This window comes from Trematomus bernacchii, unplaced genomic scaffold (genome assembly GCF_902827165.1).
Source record: "Trematomus bernacchii unplaced genomic scaffold, fTreBer1.1, whole genome shotgun sequence".
Taxonomy (NCBI): domain Eukaryota; kingdom Metazoa; phylum Chordata; class Actinopteri; order Perciformes; family Nototheniidae; genus Trematomus; species Trematomus bernacchii.
The window spans coordinates 410991-425739 of NW_022987697.1; positions in this window are offsets into that span (position 1 = coordinate 410991).

A 14749-nucleotide genomic window follows, 5' to 3' on the forward strand; every position below is an offset into this window, starting at 1 on the left:
AAAGGGTGGGTGGAGGGGGTCCGGAGGACGGGCCCGGAAGGGGTCCCGGGCGGATGGCCCGGGGGCAAGGCAGAGTCCAAAAAGGGGCGAAGGCCACAGCGGGCGAACTCAGGGGCCCGGGCATGAGAGCGAAGGCAGTGGCTGGAAGAGTCAGGAGGCCGGGCTCGAGGGTGAAGACCACGGCTGGGGAACTCAGGAGGCCGGGCTCGAGGGCGAAGACCGCGGCACTCAGGGGGCCGGGCTCGAGGGCGAACAAGAAGGCGGCGCCGGGACAGCTCCGGAGGACGGGCAGGAAGGCGCCGACGGGACAGCTCCGGAGGACGGGCAGGAAGGTGCTTACGGGACAACTCCGGAGGACGGGCAGGACCCAGTATCGGCCGGACAGGAACCGGAGCCGACGGGACAGGCGTAGACGGGAACCTGAACATGACATTGGCTGGTGTCAATGGGACCTCGGATGGAGCAAGGACAGGTGTCAACTGGACCCCCAACGGAACAGGACACAGAGTTGGCAGGACCCCCGGTGGAACAGGTGTTGGCGGGACCTCCAACAGGACAGGACACAGAGCTGGCAGGACCCCCGGCGGGACAGGTGTCGGCGGGACCCCCAACAGGACAGGATATGGTGTAGGCAGGAAATCTGGCGGAGCAGGTGTCGGCGGGACCCCCAACAGGACAGGATCTGGTGTTGGCAGGAAACCCGGCGGAGCAGTAGTCGGCGGGACCCCCAACGGGACAGGACATGGGGTTGGCAGGACCCACAGCGGAACAGGTGTCGGCAGGACCCCCAACGATACTGGACGTGGAGCCGCCAGGACCCTCAGCGGAACCCCCAACGGCACAGGACACAGGGCCGGCAAGACCCCCGGCAGAAGAGCAGTCGGCGGGACCCCCAATGGGACAGGACATGGAGTTGGCAAGACCCCCGGCAGGAGAGTAGTCGGCGGGACCTCCAACAGCACAGGACATAGGGTTGTCAGGACCCCCGGCAGAAGAGTAGTCGGCGGGACCCCCAACGGGACAGGACATAGGATTGGCAAGACCCCCGGCAGAAGAGTAGTTGGCGGGACCCCCAATGGGACAGGACATGGAGTTGGCAAGACCCCCGGCAGGAGAGTAGTCGGCGGGACCCCCAATGGGACAGGACATGGAGTTGGCAAGACCCCCGGCAGGAGAGTAGTCGGCGGGACCTCCAACGGCACAGGACATAGGGTTGGCAGGACCCCCGGCAGAAGAGTAGTCGGCGGGAACTCCAACGGGACAGGACATAGGGTTGGCAAGACCCCAGGCAGCAGAGTAGTCGGCGGGACCTCCAACGGCACAGGACATAGGGTTGGCAGGACCCCCGGCAGAAGAGTAGTCGGCGGGACCTCCAACGGTACAGGACATGGGGTAGGCATCGGCCGTAGAGCGAACAGGACACGGGGGGCTGGCGTCGGCCGGAGAGCCAACAGGAGACGAGGTGCTGGAGTCGGCCGGACCACCGACAGGACACGAGGGGCTGGAGTGGGCCGAACCACTGACAAAACACGGGGGGCTGGCGTCGGCCGGGGAGCCAGTACTGGAGCCGAAACTGAAGCCGGAACCATGGCTGCTGGGGCCGGAACCATGGCTGCTGGGGCCAGAACTGGGGCTGGAACCATGGCTGCTGGGACCAGAACTGGGGCTGAAACCATGGCTGCTGGGACCAGAACTGGGGCTGAAACCATGGCTGCTGGGGCACGGGCTGGAATCCTGGCCCTGCGTCTCTTAGAAGCCTTTTGGAAACGCCGTGGACCTCCAACAGGACAGTAGTCGGATCCCAGGAAAGGGTTAGAGGCTTGAGAAAAGCTTCCAGGACTACATGTAAAAAGATGTAGCCACTCAGGCAACAAACTCCTGAGCCAGGGCTTGCGAGCAACCTCCTGGCGTGCTTCCTTCAAAGCAGCCACTCTACCCCGTATAGATGTGGTGTTATACCAGGTATAAAAAAGGTACTCTAGAGAGTACCCAAGACGTTCCGCCTGTAGCAACAAAAAATCAGAATCTGCTGAGTCCAATTCTGGTCAGTTCATACTGTTACGTAATGTGGAAAGGGTAGGACCCAAATGCAGACTACAAAAAGGGTAAAGGTCTATAAACAAAAACGAGCTTTATTACAAAAGCTGATGACAAAAAACATGACTTGAAACAAAACGAAAGCAAAAGGAAAAAACATTTACTGAAAGACTGACCGTGACTGACATGGAGGGAGACAGGAAAAACCAACAATGAACCGACCAGGCACACAGGGGAAGACAAGACTAAATACAGAGAGGGGTAATCACAAGACAAGACACAGCTGGGGTAAGGGAGGCAGAAACACAAGGGCAACAGGTGAACACAATCAGACAATCAGACACACCAGGGAAACTAACGACAGGAAGGCAAACACAGGAAGAAGGAACAGAGAAGACACAAGGAGGAAAACATTTCAAAACAAAGGTGGAAAATGAAAACATAAATACAAAACCGTAACAGTTTGTTATTTATAGATGCAGATCTTTACACAAAACGCAATGCAAAGATGTTTTTTCTCTAGGAGACAGAGGTGGGAAGTAGTGGAGTACAAATACTTTGTTACTGTACTTAAGTACATTTTTCTGGTATCAGTACTTTACTCCACTTCTTATTTTTCTGACGACTTTTTACTTTGACTTCTTACATGTTGAACACAAATACCTGAACTTTCTACTTCTTACATTTTGAACACAAATACCTGAACTTTCTACTTCTTACATGTTGAACACAAATACCTGTACTTTCTACTTCTTACATTTTGAACACAAATACCTGTACTTTCTACTTCTTACATTTTGAACACAAATACCTGTACTTTCTACTTCTTACATGTTGAACACAAATACCTGTACTTTCTACTTCTTACATGTTGAACACAAATACCTGTACTTTCTACTTCTTACATGTTGAACACAAATACCTGTACTTTCTACTTCTTACATCTTGAACACAAATACTTGTACTTTCTACTTCTTACATGTTGATCACAAATACCTGTACTTTCTACTTCTTACATGTTGAACACAAATACCTGTACTTTCTACTTCTTACATTCTGAACACAAATACCTGTACTTTCTACTTCTTACATGTTGAACACAAATACCTGTACTTTCTACTTCTTACATTTTGATCACAAATACCTGTACTTTCTACTTCTTACATGTTGAACACAAATACCTGTACTTTCTACTTCTTACATGTTGATCACAAATACCTGTACTTTCTACTTCTTACATGTTGAACACAAATACCTGTACTTTCTACTTCTAACATTTTGAACACAAATACCTGTACTTTCTACTTCTTACATTTTCAACTCAAATACCTGTACTTTCTACTTCTTACATTCTGAACCCAAATACCTGTACTTTCTACTTCTTACATGTTTAACACAAATACCTGTACTTTCTACTTCTTACATGTTGAACCCAAATACCTGTACTTTCTACTTCTTACATGTGTGTACTATTGCCATCTCTGCCCTCCAGCTGTGAGACGCAGGAGGCTCTCGGTGGAAGTGGCGTCTCTTCTTCTCTCTTCAGCGCCGGCGATAATGAGCGACGGTTTAAAGAAGCGGAGGCGGAGAAATCATCCCAGAGACTCAGGTGCGCCGGGTTAATTCTCCTCTGAGCACCACAGGAGCCAATAGGGGTAAACAGATGAAAAGAGTAGACGATGACGACATCACCTGTTAGTAAATGTATTATTATGGGAACCAATTCAACCTTTTCATCTCACACCTGTCCCCAAAAGCTGAACATTTACATATAAAATATCATTTTTGAACGATAGCTTAAAACCTTTTCATTTGATGTGGCCTATGATTCATTTCATTATTTTGTACGGACTCAAATATGTTCATTTAACTCGTTTTTTGTTTTAAAGCTCCCATGTCATGCTTTTCCGGTTATTACCTGTCCCCTTGTGTGTTATGAAGGTTTTTATGCATGTAAACGGTGTGCAGAGTCAAAACCCTCAAAGTACACCCTGTAGTGAGTAAAAGTCTAACACAGAAAATACCTCCCCAAAACGCCTCGTTGGAGATACGTCACTGCCCATTTGAGTCTTCCATTTAGTTCCGGGTACGGCATGATGTCATGCAGTACCCGGAACGAAATGGACCAATCCCGAAGAGCTATGGCCACACCCAGCGGCGCTGGCCGCACCCTCTGCCAGCCTAACATTTACTGTTGGAAGCGCTGGTTCAGTTCACAATCGATCCAGTCATGCCGATGCCAAGGACCTGTTTCCTGAAATGTGAGGAGAAATCTGAGCTGTTTGTCCTACCGACGGAAGAACCACGACGAAGTCAGTGGTTGAAATTTCTGTTTAACACTGTTCCTTCAGAGGTTCGAAGAACGTTACTGTGTGCCCGGCATTTCACAGACGAAAGCTTCCAAAACATTGCCCAGTTTGAGGCCGGATATGCACAGCATTTGAAACTGAAGGACGATGCTATGCCTAGTTTGTTTGGACCGTTTGGAGCAGGAGAAGATTCGGGTACACAACCTGTAAGTTTGCATTTATTTGTGTATTTATCAAACAAGGTATCTACCACGACTGTTTAAATGTGTAAACCGGACTGCTAAGTCATTGACATAGTGCTAACTGGGCTAACTAAGTTGCTAGCGTTTCCATATATCAACTCCAATATCAGCAGATCGCCTTACATACATGTATCTCATAGCAGGATAATGTCTGCATTCACACACGAAATAGTCATAGACTGTATTCTCCGGGTGATTTACCGTACGGTCAGTCGCGAAACGTAATTATACATTATACATTATAGCTGGCGTAACGACCGTGTATGCTACCGAGCTAAACAACAAGGCTACTAAGAGCTGAGTTTGCTCGGAAAAAAACATTGGTTTTATGCCAGCTACAATGAATGTAGCAGACTACCCATATAAGATTGCAATTGTAAACATGTTGTTGATAGCCTAATATGAACCACTAGCTTTTGTTCATAGTATAGTATAGCATATTACACTGAACAACTAGCCAACATAGATTAGCATTGTAATCCAGCTGGCAAGCTGACGAACATCAAACAACTAAGTTTCAATAATATTTTGTGATTTGCACTTCATTTCGTTAGGAATGTCTCCCAGAAAGTGTTGCTTTTAGGAAATTGACTGTTTTCATCGGATACAAAATTAATTTTATGAATGTTATTTGTATCTTTCTTAGAGTACATCACAGCAGGACCCCGGTAACCACCACCGCTCCAGTACAGTCGGATGCCAAACAGACCGTACAAAGACTGTTTCTGTGGGAACTCTACAGAGGGCTGAGACACGGTCTGTGGGAACTCTACAGAGGGCTGAGACACGGTCTGTGGGAACTCTACAGAGGGCTGAGACACGGTCTGTGGGAACACAGACAGTGGAATTGAAAGTGTCAGTTGCTACACAGTTGTCCCGGGGAACACTGAAGTCGGCACACGTGAGGAGCAAAGGTATAACATAACACTGACATTGACTGTATTTTTCATTTGAGATACCTTAATTGTGTTTTTATTACATGTACAGCACTTTGGCTCGAACAAAAATCGTTTTTAAATGTGCTCTATAAATAAAACTGTATTTGATATTATTCTTTATCACTGAAATACTGTTATGTGGATTACAGGAAATACAGTGCTTTGTGTAGTTCATTCTAAATATTTCATGAATTACTGTCAGATGTACACAAGTTGTTGGCCTTTTAAAATGTATTAGTGTATTATATAATGTACAAAGTATTTATGCATTTTTCCCTTTTATTAACAGGCATCCAGGCCACGGTTTCTTTCCAAAGTGTTGGCACTGAAACTTCCACCTAGATTTCCCCTTGGCCTCTACACCAATAAAGGGCCCAGGACTGGGACCTAGGAAGAGACCTCGACTGGAGTTGGAGGAGGAACAAGGAGAGACTTCAACTGAATTTGAAGAGACTCTGGATTCGAGTTACCACCCTGATGATTCTGTACTTGCAGAAGAATCTGACGTATCATAAGTTTGATATATTGGGTATACATTACTATAACTGTACTTCAGAGTTGAAAAAAAGAATATTGGAAATCTAACATGTATTGTTAATTTTGTTTTGTTACATTAGACTTCAGACACGATCCACGCACAGTGACGCAAAGTACATTGTGTTTGAAAGCTGCCTCGGACAGCTGTTTGAAAAATGTCCGGTGTGTAAGAGAGACTGTGATGTCCAAAGACGAAAACTGGGGACTTTTGTGGCGTTCACACAGCGTTGTCCAAGCTGCAGTTACCTCAGACAATGGGAGAGCCAGCCCGTCGTCGGAAGTACCCCGGTTGGCAACTTACAATTATCCGCTGCTACATACTTCAGTGGTGGTTCCTTCTTCCAACTACAAAAGGTATTTTACCATCTAACATCCATAGCATATGAAAATTGACAGCAGTGGACTTTTTCAAAGACGTTTCCTCTTTTTCTATGTATTCATAGATATGCAGAGCCATGCAGCTGGAGATCTTCCAGTATGAGACCTTCAGGAGGCATGCTAGGAATTACCTGGAGCCTGCTATTATCCACAAGTGGAAGACTGATCAGCTGAAGATTTTCCAGCAACTACACCACCAGGGGGGAAATGTCACAGTTGCAGGAGATATGAGAGCAGACTCTCCAGGTAATCGGAAACAAACAAGACAGTCTAGTGCCAGAGTTACTGGTGTATATTACAATTCAAGTTATCTGTTAAGGAATAATTCTTCTAGATATCTAACCTTTTACTCTGACATATGTTATCTCCTTTAAGGAAAGGCCTTGGTGCCATATGTGTTGTTGTCACCAGTGTGTGACCGGTCAACTTGACTGGCACGAAGGGTAATTGTTGTGGGAACACTGAGGCACTTCTTTATCGGTGTTTGTGGGCTCTAGGATGGGAAATCCTTGAGGCCATGAGCGTCGGACGCAGATGATTCAGTGTTTAGTCTACTCCTTCAGAGATGTTGATTTCTCTCTGTGAACCTGTTAAAAGGTCTAGCATAGAGAGAGGTTCTTCAGAATTGACGTGGCAACTCTACCGTGTGGTCAGAACCTCTGACTCTTTGATTTGTGATGTGAATCCTCCGGCCGAATACTCTGAATAAACCCATCAGTGTTTGACATCAAAGCTCCAACTCTCACCGTGTCTCCTTCCTGAGTCGGTGACTCCATGCATTACTACACAGAAGTTTCCTCCACAAATTGGCGTTGTCGGCAGGATACCAACAGATCTTCAGAGACTGGTAAGTGTGATTTCAAATCTACATTTGGACATTGCCTTACCAGAATCTGTGATTGACGGTATCCTAAAATTATCTGTGAAGCTAAGCGGCTGCGTTTCGTTTTGGTTAATGAACATTTGGGGCTAGTAACCCCAGGGGATCATCCAGGGACTCTGTCTTGGCTGGTTCCCTCTGTGTGTGCTGCTCGGGACGTATGTGCCGTGCAGGCATACACGGAGATGTTTAAAAATACCTTAATGAGGGCAGCAGTAAAGTGGAACTTCTGTGTGAAATCAAAATATAGAGATTTGTAATGAACAAATCGCCGAGATTCAGGGGGTTTCAGCGGCCAACACTAGCAGTTAACTAAAGCAGCCAGAGATATTACCCCCAGCGCCTCTAAAAAAAAACACGGCTCCAGCTGCGGCTCCGGGGAATGTGTGTAAAATACCTCCCCGTATCTGCATGAGCTGGTGAAGTGAACTCAGAGGGAGAAAATCACAGCTTTTGTCTATAACTTTAACTCACACCACCGCCGTCTCTATTAAAAACGAGACTGTTTAAAAGCACTCTCGTGGCTTGTGGCCGTTTACGACGTGCTGGCCGGTGCCAACACCAAACTGTGTTTCATCGTTGTGATGAACATGATGGGAGGTGTATAGGCTGGTCGAGTAGGACTACAGTTAACTGTGTGGTTTCGGATAGAAAGGGTAGAGGAAAAAAAGTCTATGTGCTCCAGATCGGGGGGGCATAGCACCACTAGAGCAGGGATAGTGGGGTCGCAAGAGGATAAGCTAGTTATTGCTCTTGGACGGTCTTCAGGCACCGATCTAAGGACTTGTATACAAGGGTGGGCGCACGAGTCAAGGTGCCCCACTGGATTCCCCATTGGGGAGAGATCATATAGTCCCTACCCCCTCTGAAACCTCTTTAATCCGGACTAAATTGAGCTGGAAGAACTTTGCTGTCGCACTGGTGTTTATTACGAGTTCATCATGTTTGTTTGTCTGATTGTTTGTATCAGGGGTCTATATTGGTTTGTCTAACCGCCGTCTTGTGCATGTTTTGTAACAACTAATAATGAATCAGTCCATAGCCAGGGTAAAATAAACTAAGCTTTAGTTAACTCACCAAAAGTAAATGAAAAGTGTTTTGCAAAATTCTGGTAGTGTAGATGTGCTGCAAAATGAAAATAAATAGCAAAAGAGTGTTTTTATGTCCTGCATCTGAGTGTGCAGAGGAAATGTAAACAAGAAGCACACTGTTCAGGGTGTGCGCTGTAGGTGTAAGAAGAAAATAAGATTATATTACTTTTAAGAATACATTCTTAAATTGTATTGCTGGTATGTTAAGATATGTTTGTGACCTTTTATAAACCCTATGCCCCGTCCTGCACCCTGAGACCCTCAGAGGCATCACTGCTGGTCGTAAAAAACCTGCCTGAGGAGGTCAGGGTGGCAAAATCTGTCTGCTGTTTTAGGTCAATATTGTATTATTTGTTTCATTTATTCTTAAATCTATGTATTGTATGGTAATAATGAAAAAAACGTAATGTATTGAACACATTCCGAAACAAAGCTGATAAGACAGAACTTGACTCAGACATAATACAAATTATTGTTGAAACCTTTTGCGCTGTTGCTGCAAAATGGAAACTTTGTTGATTATCTATTCCAACTGGCCACTGGATTCAGATAATTAATATAAGTTGAAGTTTAATTACAGTTTTAAATATAGTTTAACATTCTTTATTAAACTGCTTCAAATGATTTCTCGTATCAACCAATTGGTCTCCATAGACATTGTGGAGGAAACTTCTGTGTAGTAATGCATGGAGTCACCGACTCAGGAAGGAGACACGGTGAGAGTTGGAGCTTTGATGTCAAACACTGATGGGTTTATTCAGAGTATTCGGCCGGAGGATTCACATCACAAATCAAAGAGTCAGAGGTTCTGACTACACGGTAGAGTTGCCACGTCAATTCTGAAGAGCCTCTCTCTATGCTAGACCTTTTAACAGGTTCACAGAGAGAAATCAACATCTCTGAAGGAGTAGACTAAACACTGAATCATCTGCGTCCAACGCTCATGGCCTCAAGGATTTCACATCCGAGAGCTCACAAACACCGATAAAGAAGTGCTTCAGTGTTCTCACAACAATTACCCTTCGTGCTAGTCAAGTTGACCGGTCACACACTGGTGACAACAACACATATGGCACCAAGGCCTTTCCTTAAAGGAAATAACACATGTCAGAGTAAAAGGTTAGATATCTAGAAGAATTATTCCTTAACAGACATTACTAAAATTCTAATAGTTGTTAAACTACTGACAAGTTTTCTGAAACCGAGCTTATGAACAAAAGAGTAAAGGTCGCTGGTTAAGCCAGGATCAATATATTTGTTGACGTTTTCATTACAGTGTGCATAATAAATGTGTTAAATGAATTGAGCAATTATTTAAAAAGTATAATGTTGCAATCTCTTTACAATAAGTAATTACAGTTAACAAAGAAGTAGAGGTTGTTTTCCAAGGGCCTCTCCTTCACAGCCCTACACTTTAAATCATGAGACTTTCAAATCATAACAGACAGAGATCGGTATCACTTTGTGTTGCAAGCCAAATCCATGTAAAGGTTCTACTTGAGCCCAATTTAAATACCATAAAGAAAGTATTGAACCCAGCTCAAGCTAAATGTCAAATGTATTTAATTAATGTACAAGTGTTTTGATTTATTTCAAATGTTCTAATCTCAGCTTCTTTCGAGTTCAGTCTAAGCAACAAATTGTTTCTCATAACATTCTCACTGCTGTCCCAAATGTTTTAACCTTGGGCAGACAAGCTGTTCACACACCCACACACACCCACACACACCCACACACTTTGGATAAGTAGTCACCTTATCCACATTGTAAATTGTTGCCTTCTTTAAAGTTATTAGTAATTTAAGATGAATTATTAAATTAAATGTGGTACATAAGATAAAATAAAATAAAATAACTTGACTTGATCATTTTGTTCACAACATTAGACCTGTCCTCTAATCCCTCTTAGGTGCCTTACAAACAATGGACGTCCACTCTCGGGAGCGTCGGAGTGGTGCGGTCACCCTAAGTGACAGACCTAAAGTATCCGGGATTCAGGCATCTTCCCTGGCTTGTACATTTTCGTGATGCGCCCTGGAGGTATCAGACTATTTTAAACAACTTTTCCCCGCTTTTCAAACACTTATTCCGAGGTTTTAGCCAGTCATTTTGCACGAAATCATTTAACATTGACGGTCTCCTGAAAAAGCACATATTCTGTGCATTTTCAGGAGAGCGTCTATGTTAAATGATTTCGTGCAAAATGACTGTCTAAAACTCTCTTCCAGACATTTAAAAATACTTTCCCCGACCATTTAAACATTATTTCTGGCTTGTAAAGTGCAGTTATGCGCCCTGGAGATATTGCACTATTTACAAAATGTAGCACTCTGTTTATTTCACACCTCCAGGAGAGACCAGGGGGAAATCACCTCTCTCTGCCCGCGCACAGAGCCCCGAAGGACGGACTAATTACCTCCAGCATGGGCCCCTAACAGTGGGACTCTGTTTATTTCACACCTCCAGGGCGGAGACCGGGAAAATCACCTCTCATTGCCCGCTCACAGAGCCCCGAAGGACGGACTAATTACCTCCAGCATGGGCCCCTAACAGTGGGACTCTGCACCTCCAGCAGAGACCAGGGGGAAATCACCTCTCTCTGCCCGCTCACAGAGCCCCAAGGACGGACTAATTACCTCCAGCATGGGCCCCTAACAGTGGGACTCTGCACCTCCAGCAGAGACCAGGGGGAAATCACCTCTCTCTGCCCCCTCACAGAGCCCCAAGGACGGACTAATTACCTCCAGCATGTCCCCATAACAGTGGGACTCTGTTTCTTTCACAGCTCCAGCAGAGACCAGGGGGAAATCACCTCTCTCTGCCCGCTCACAGAGCCCCAAGGACGGACTAATTACCTCCAGCATGGGCCCCTAACAGTGGGACTCTGCACCTCCAGCAGAGACCAGGGGGAAATCACCTCTTTTTGCCCGCTCACAGAGCACCGAAGGACGGACTAGAGACCTCCAGCACCAGTCCCTAACAGGGGGACTCTGTTTATTTCACACCTCCAGGGCGGAGACCGGGAAAATCACCTCTCATTGCCCGCTCACAGAGCCCCGAAGGACGGACTAATTACCTCCAGCATGGGCCCCTAACAGTGGGACTCTGCACCTCCAGCAAAGACCAGGGGGAAATCACCTCTTTTTGCCCGCTCACAGAGCCCCCAGGACGGACTAATTACCTCCAGCATGGGCCCCTAACAGTGGGACCTTCCATAACCTTGCACACCCTGAGTCCCCGGGCCCCCACAGTTAAGCACTCCCCCACGGACTAAACACAGGTATTCACACCCACCAGAACCTCGTGCCCCTGGTGACCTTACAAGGGGGTGGTTTTATGGTGCTTCTGTGTCCGCCCATCAGCATTCCATATTCGGCTTTCTTCACGGCATCACCCCCCCCTTCTGTGGGAGGGTATTCTCGTGCCCCTGGTGACCTTACAAGGGGGTGGTTTTATGGTGCTTCTGTGTCCGCCCATCAGCATCCATATTCGGCCTTCTTCACGGCATCACCACCCCCCTTCTGGGCTGGAGGGTATTCTCGTGCCCCTGGTGACCTTACAAGGGGGTGGTTTTATGGTGCTTCTGTGTCCGCCCATCAGCATCCATATTCGGCCTTCTTCACGGCATCACCCCCCCTTCTGGGCTGGAGGTTCAAACACTTTAAACTTTTGTTCACCCTCCTCTGGCTTACACCTCCTCCGCCAACACTTGAGCGCTCATCACAGGGTTCAGCACCAAGGAGAGTGCCTCCCCGGTGCTGATGGAAAGTGGCACTTTTTCTGCCCCTGGTAACCATCAAGGTTATTGTTTTTTTTTTATTTTTTATTTTATTTGAACAAAAAACACAGTACACAGTACAGAGAGGCTAAAACATAAACTATTTACACGTACTACTGCTACTATAACAGTACTACTAAATTTCTTAACCTACGTTTTAAAGTGCAGTTATGCGCCCTGGAGGTGTTGCAACTATTAACAAAATGTATGCCCAGGATTCTGGCACCTTTCCTGGCTTGTAAAGTGCAGTTATGCGCCCTGGAGATATTGTACTATTTACAAAATGTATACACAGGATTATAATAATAATTATATACACGGTATACATATTCACAATGTTTAGCGGGATTCAGGGGACCAAATTAGGCGTCTAATTCTTACGGTGCACCAGGGCAAACAGGTTGAGTCCACGGCCCCTGCCCCATCATCAGGAGTGTCAACCAGCCCCGGTCCCGACTTCATTGGCCTCTTTCCCTCCCGCTTCCGCTTCCGCTGCTGCTGCTGCTGCCGCTCCAATGACCCATCAGGTGAAGATGATAGAGCTGTACTGTTATAGCAGCCCTCTTCGGAGGTCTCCCCATCTGACAGCGGTAGACATCCTTCTGATGATGATGCAGCTGCTGCCGCATCTGATGACGCCCTGAACATGGAGCGGATTCTCAATGCCTCCTTTATACCTGGCGCATTCGCGTAGAAACCGGTCCGCCGTGGTTACGTCGTGACACATAAACCTGGCGAGAATCGACCGGCTTTCTGGATCTTGGTGATGCTTGATATTGTCAGCCAGGGCAGTGCGCAGGATTGTGAAGGTGACGGCTGTTTCTAGCCCAGCATCAGCCCATGCCCTCTTCAAGTGAGCGTTCAGGTTCTTGGAGGCCCGATTCCCCCTTGTGAAAAGGAAGAATTCATTCTGAGGACCCAGCAATGCCTCTTTAATCCCCATCCACCGCATGACCCAGCTAAACTCCTCTACTGTAAGCGCCAGCTGTGCTTCGCCATATGTCTTGGCCGTCTTGTGATCCTGCACATGGATGATGTAGCCCTCAGCAGTTCCCCTTATGGCTGCCTCTAAGACCTCACTGTTTTTCATGTTTGCGTACACGCCCGTACGGTGGCCATACAGGAGGCTCCAATGGAGGGTGAGATAGCCATAGAGAAGCTTCTGGGTGGTTGAGGTCGGCGTGCCGGCCATCAGGTCGAGGAGCTCCGGGATGCGCTTCTCAGCGGCCGCCATGGCGGCGAGAAGCTCCGCCTGGCTCGGCAGACGATCCAGTTTGTTCCTCTTCACCTTAAACTGATGTAGAGTGACTGCCTTATTCAAGTGTTTCATGTTGGCTTTCACCTCTCTCATTATGTGGGTCATATCAGACTGGGTGAGCTTGCACCCCCGGGGCTTTGACTCAGACATGTACCCCATGAACTGGTGCACATTCTTCAGGAAGAACTCTGATGTTGTGACTGCCCGGCCCGGCTTTACAATATACTCGCTCCAGCCACGGATCATCTTCATGTTTCTTAGGAACAGCCAGTCTGACAGGCGGTTAACACCATGGGCCATGTATACTATGAAGTTCTTTATCCGGCTGATCTTCGACACAACATTGTCTTTCTGTTTTACTGTCGGAGCGACACCCAAACAGTGATCCAAGTATGTCTGAAGGTACGCCTCCATGCTTCTAGGCAACGTGATTTCACGCATGGTATTCCCCCGTCCACACCCAGTGGACCAGTAATTTGAGGGAGAGGGCAAGTCATTAGCCAGCTTAGAGGCACGGGTCTTCCGGCATACAGGGGTCTCGCTACCGGAGGCTACTGCAAACATGACAGTTTCCACCGGGGTCTTCACAGGGGTCTCGCTACCGGAGGCTACTGCAAACATGACAGTTTCCACCGGGGTCTTCACAGGGGTCTCGCTACCGGAGGCTACTGCAAACATGACAGTTTCCACCGGGGTCTTCACAGGGGTCTCGCTACCGGAGGCTACTGCAAACATGACAGTTTCCACCGGGGTCTTCACAGGGGTCTCGCTACCGGAGGCTACTGCAAACATGACAGTTTCCACCGGGGTCTTCACAGGGGTCTCGCTACCGGAGGCTACTGCAAACATGACAGTCTTCACCGGGGTCTTCACAGGGGTCTCGCTACCGGAGGCTACTGCAAACATGACAGTCTTCACCGGGCTCTTCTCAGGGGTCTCGCTACCGGAGGAAACTGGTAATATGACAGTCTTCACTGGGCTCTTCACAGGGTTCTTGACCGGTCTCTTTCCACCGGAGGCTACTGCAAGCATGACAGTCTTCACTGGGCTCTTCACAGGGTTCTTGACCGGTCTCTTCCCACCGGAGGCTACTGCAAGCATGACAGTCTTCACTGGGCTCTTCACAGGGTTCTTGACCGGTCTCTTCCCACCGGAGGCTACTGCAAGCATGACAGTCTTCACCGGGCTCCTCACAGGGGTCTCGCTACCGGAGGTTACTGGGGACTGCATGACAGTCTTCACCGGGCTCTTCACAGGGGTATTGCTGCCTGAGGCTACTGTGTTTATGCCGGAGGTATTTG